At 39.8% G+C, this 5,806-nt stretch overlaps 1 pseudogene; it reads left to right on the top strand.

Annotated features, from left to right (window-relative positions):
- Nucleotides 1-1,822: 1,822 nt before the first annotated feature.
- Nucleotides 1,823-5,101, top strand: LOC140596672 (large ribosomal subunit protein eL6 pseudogene; annotated as a pseudogene).
- The last annotated feature ends 705 nt before the right edge of the window (nt 5,102-5,806 follow it).

The following is a 5,806-nucleotide window of genomic DNA, read 5'->3' on the forward strand; positions in this document are numbered from 1 at the left end:
AATGGGCCTGGGATTTGCATGGTTGGAACTTCCTACTCGTGCCAAAGGAGGGAGCACCCAGCCTTTCTTATCAGCTTAGCCAGTTGTGGGGCAGAAGACACAGGGCTTGAAAACTTTCAGCAGTTAAATGTCAAAGATGAAGTCAGAGTTTGTTAAGATGCCAGAAGACAATGGCCCTTAAGGGCCTTTGCAACCACTGCTTTCTCTCCCATGAATCATCTTTGATCCAGTGTAACAAAATGTGGGTGGTTTCTTGTATTCTGGACTTATGGTGTAAGCTGACGGGACCTTGTTTTAAGTACTTAACATTCTAAATTCAGAGACCCACCGGAAATTGGAATTGTTGAGAGGTGCCGGTTAGAGAAAGGGCACACGTTAACCCTGCTCATTCATCCCTACCAATTACTATAGAATGAACATTGGAAAATAATACTATGGTTGACATGTTGCAGAGATTGCTGTTCATGGAAAGCCTTCCCACTTTGGGGACATGGAAGGGGGCTCTATGAATTTTATTTTGAAAGTTTGGTAAAGGCTTCAAGAAGAGGAAACAGTTTTCATTCTTTGTTTATACATGTGCTTGGAACAAGGATTGCTGAAATTCTCCTGTGCTAAATGAACAGAAGGAAGGAGAATTGGAAAGAGAAAAGAAAGAGAGGGGGGAGGGAATGTGTGTATCTGTGCGTATGGGTAAGCTGCAGACACGAGAAGGAGCAGAAACACCTTCTCCAAGGATACAGGGGGAGCATTCTGCAGGGTCCCACGGGACCTCGAAGGGCAAATACAATTGGGGGATATAGCCTTGCCATGACACCTACAGATTTGAGGAGTGAAGGGGCAAAAGGGACATTAAACATTAAAGGAATTCATCAGCTAAGGGTCAGCTGAGAGATGGGGCCAAACCCACAAATGTAAAAATGCCTAGGGGATTCATTTGAACAATGGGCTGAAGCCACAGCCTTCTCCATCACTTGCGTTGAGCTGAAGCAGTGATTTCCCAAGGAGGATGGTTTTGCTCCTCAGAAGATATTTGGCAAAGCCTGAAAACATTTTTGGTTGTCACAGTTCAAGAGTATTGTCTGGTATCCAATAGGTAGAGGACAAGAATGTGGTGAAACATCTTACAATGCACGAGAAATTATTCAGACCAAAATGTCAATAGTGCCAAGAATGAGAAATACTGAGATAGGAGAGAGGTTGGGAGACTAGAGCCCAAATCCCTGGGTCTAAAATCATTTTTAAAGTACCTTCTCTTTATCTTCTAATTCTAAAAATTCTAAGCAACGATAGGAGAAGGGGATCTTATCTTCTTTCTTCTCAACTTTACTTTTCTGTTTTTTTCTGTTGACAGTTTGAAAGTGGATGGATAGCACAAAAAGTTCAGGCAATTCTTTCTTTCTTTCTTTCTTTCTTTCTTTCTTTCTTTCTTTTTTCTTTCTTTTCTTCTTTCTTTCTTTCTTTCTTTCTTTCTTTTTTCTTTCTTTCTTTCTTTCTTTCTTTTTCTTTCTTCTTTCTTTCTTTCTTTCTTTCTTTTTTCTTTCTTTTCTTCTTTCTTTCTTTCTTTCTTTCTTTTTTCTTTCTTTTTTCTTTCTTTCTTTCTTTCTTTTTCTTTCTTTCTTTCTTTTTCTTTCTTCTTTCTTTTTCTTCTTTCTTTCTTTCTTTCTTTCTTTCTTTCTTTCCTTCCTTCCTTCCTTCCTTCCTTCCTTCCTTCCTTCCTTCGTTTTTGCATATTTAACCCTTTCATATGTTTCCAAAGCAATTGTATTATTATGTTAAATAACAACTACAGTTTAAAGAAAGAAATCTGTCAAACCAATGGACCATGATAGAGACAGCTGAATCCATCCTGTACAATCGATCACCTGACCCATCTATCTTTATGTTGTGTAGGTGGCCAAAGAAAGATTAAACTTTCATAGGAAGGCCCATTTTGACATTGTGATAAAAAATCACCTAAATATGAAAAGTGTATTAATGTGCTTTTATTATTTTTGTTTTTTAAAGATTTTATTTATTTATTTATGAAAGATACAGAGAGAGAGCAAGAGAGAGGCAGAGACACAGGCAGAGAGAGAAGCAGGCCCCGTGCAGGGAGCCGGAGGTGAGACTCGATCCCGGGACTCCAGGATCAGGCCGTAGGCTGAAGGTGGTGCTAAACTGCTGAGCCACCAGGGCTGCCCCTAATGTGCATTTATTTATGTAATAAACTTGTCAGAAACAGAGAAATGATAAGCTGCCATTGTGAGGCAGCTTGAGGTGGGGGGGTGGCAGAGGCTGGTTTAGAGATAAAGTATTGGAGCTTGAAAGAGAGGATGGGGTTAGAGATAGAAGCATCGCTTACTTGGTGGGAAAGAATTATGCTTTCCCAATGTCTCCAATGAAGATGGTATAAGGAAGGACAGGAAGGTTGAGAATGTAGCTGTGGTAAGGGAACAATTTGCATGTTAAAAAACTGAATGTGGGCAGCCCGGGTGGCTCAGCAGTTTAGCGCCTGCCTTTGGCCCGGGGCGTGATCCTGGAGACCTGGGATCGAGTCCCATGTCAGGCTTCTGCATGGAGCCTGCTTCTCCCTCTGCCTGCGTCTCTGCCTCTCTCTCTCTCTCTCTCTCTGTGTGTCTCTCATGAATAAATAAATAAAATGTTAAAAAAAATAAAAAACTGAACGTTAGGTCTACATGCAAAAGGCAAAATGCAGAGCAAAAGTTTTACAACAATAGGAGTATATTTTTTCCATCATCAGAGTTTTTTTGTTGTTGTTTTTGTTTTTGTTTTTGGCAGGGAAGATAAGGGTAGCTTAAATTCGTACTATTATTTTATCCCTATTATATGATAGTTACATTTCTAAAACCTGAGTTTTTTTCTTCTTCAGGAGGAGTGGTTGCACAACTAGGTGTGGATTTGGTGTGTCAGCGGAGGAGGGGAGTTCAGGATCTTTCCATGTCGTCATCTGGAACCAGAGCTCTCTAAAGCCTCTGTGTTCCTTTGTTTAAACTAATAGGACTCCAACTTCCTTTAATAAAGGGAAATATAGATGTGACATCCACATTTTTAATTGGAAACTCTAGGTAATTCAGGATTCCAGAAATATTATCAGGGCAGGTAGTTGGACAGGGATTAAGTAAAGTCCAGGACTGGCACAGGTATTTACAGACATTCAGCTATCAGTAGGCTGACATGTCATTGGGGAAAAATTTTTAATTGGTCTGAGTTGCTCATATACTTGGGCTCTGCTTTTTCTTAAATATCTTTGTCTCTGCATAATAACTGTTCAATTCTCATGACTATGCTTTTGCCCTCGTGTTCTGGTTCCAACTCTTTCCTGAAGCTGGAGACCTGTCCTGATCGCCAACCCCCGAATAGCCCTTGCCAGTCCCTTACTCCAATACCACATTTCTGATCCTTAAAACTACCAGCCGAGTAGAGCTAGGTACATGTAGTGATTGGTAATAATGAATTCAAGCTTTCCAAGTGAGTAAGTGAGTGAGTGAGAGAGTGAGTGAGTGAGTGAGTGAGTAAGGGAAAACAAAACATGAAAGAAAACATTTGGTAAAGTTGTCAGTGATTCTTGACCCAAAACTAAGTCTTTTCTAGATCATAAGAGAACAAGTCAGCTTTCATCATTTTGATCCTGCATGCAAAAAAACAGAAATGAAATATTTGCAGTGATGTGAGCTGGCTTTGAAATCAGCAAACCTTGGCTCACACCATTCACCAAATTGGCACATTCATTGGAAATGATGTTCAAAGCAGCTTACAGTAGGAATGGGAAAAGCAGCTTTTGCTTCTCTGCAAAAAAAAATATACAACAGAATTTCCTTTGGAATTCACATTCAAGCTTGACATCCTAAGCATGTAAATGTGCAGAAAGATGAAGGTATCCTATATTCGAATTTAATTAAATTAATTTATTTTTAGGCAACTAAGCTGCCTGAAACAGCAGGTGCTGATTATCTAATGAGAAGTGTACTTACCTCACATTTTACAATAGCCCATGGAGTGCCCAATTTCACTATGAAGTACTTCTGTGTAGAGATTCAAAAACAATTAAATCCATGTATTTCACGGTTTGGGGGTGGTTTACTAATAAGATGCCAATAGAGTACATATAGATCCACCTGCAAAAATGCGGCTGGTTTTTGGTGCAGGGGCTTCCCCCTACAGCCTTTTCCTCTCTCCAATTGTCATTAGTCTAGATCTTGCATAGACTCTTATAGTGCTGACCAGTCAAAAAAACAGGGCCTCAAGCTCTTTTCCATCCTCAAGCAAGACAGTTGGTGAAAAAACTGAGATAGTAGATTTTAATGAGAAGAAACCTAAAGACAGGAAAGCTGATGCTGGTAGCAGGGTCTCGAAGGGTAACCTAAAGGCTAAAATGCAGACAGAAGATGAAGCCCCATGGCAGCCAAAACCCTGTCCCAGTCAGAGGAGGGAGGCAGATTTTCTGGATCGGCTCTGTATTCCAGGAAGGCCATGTACAAGGGGAAATATTCAGCAGCCAAATCCAGAGTTGAAAAGCCAAAGGAGAAGTTTCTTGCTCCTGTCAGGGAACTAGTTGTTGGTTACAAGAATGGTGGTACCCAAGTGGTTAAACTTTGCAAAACGCCTGGGTATATTATTCTACTGAAGATGTGCCTGGAAAGCTGTTGAGCCACAGCAAGAAATCTCAGTCAGCATGTGTGCAAACTCTGAGCCAGCATCACTCCCGGCACCATTTTGGTCATCCTCACCCGAAGAGTCAAGAGGGTGGTTTTCCTCAAGCCACTGAGGAGTGACTTGCTGCTTGTAACCTGACCTCTGGCCCTCAATTGAGTTCTGTAGAGAACACACCAGAAATTTGTGAATGCCACTTCCAGCAAAATTGGTGTCAGCAGTGTGAAAATCCCAGGGCATCTCACTGATGCTTGCTTCAAGAAGCTGCACAAGCCCAGATGCCAGGAAGGTGAGGTCTCTGACACAGGGAAAGAGAAATAGGAGATTACAGAACAGCGCAAAGTTAATCAAATTCTGCTACAAATTAAAACTGTTCCTCAGCTTCAAGACTACCTCTGCTCTTCTGTTTTCTCTTACAAATGGAGTTTATCCTCACAACTTGATGTTCTAAATAACTCATCCATTTAAAAAGAATCATGATCTCAAAAAAAAAAAAAAAAGAAAGAAAAACATATGGGCAGTAGAACAGTAAAATTCTGGGATGCTCCTTCTATATCCATTCTCAAAAAAATATATACATTTAAAGATGAGAATTTTAAGTTAATACTATGGGGACAAACCTCAAGGGAAAAAATAGAGGCAGTTCACCACAGGACCATATTCCGCGTGTACCTAGTGTTCAGTGTCGGAAAGGGAATGTCATATCAATAACTTTATTTTAGTCTTTAACCTGCAATTAACAGAACAATGAAGTAGCACAGAAACTCCGCTTGCAGAACACATTCGTCGTGTTTAAAACTGTTATATAATTTCATAATTTGATGCATTTCTCTTGGGATCCTAACATTTGACAAAAAATGTCATTTAACAGATCATCTCTTACATAATATTTATTGTCCCTAAATTTGTTGGTGAATAATTGAGTTATATTTAAATAACTATTTGACCTCACATTTCTGTGGGTAACCCCTAAGAGTTATAATGCTAGTCTAACATTTCTACCCGAATATATGTTAGAGACAGTAACAAGTACAAATAGGGTTAAGCTCAGAAGAAAAATGCACAGAGAAAAATCACATGGAAGAAAATTAAAGACCACAAATACCAGGTGGGATGAATTCACCTTAGTGCAAATATTTTAGGACAAATTTAGAAA

Source organism: Vulpes vulpes, unplaced genomic scaffold (genome assembly GCF_048418805.1).
Source record: "Vulpes vulpes isolate BD-2025 unplaced genomic scaffold, VulVul3 Bu000000662, whole genome shotgun sequence".
NCBI classification, from domain to species: Eukaryota; Metazoa; Chordata; class Mammalia; order Carnivora; family Canidae; genus Vulpes; species Vulpes vulpes.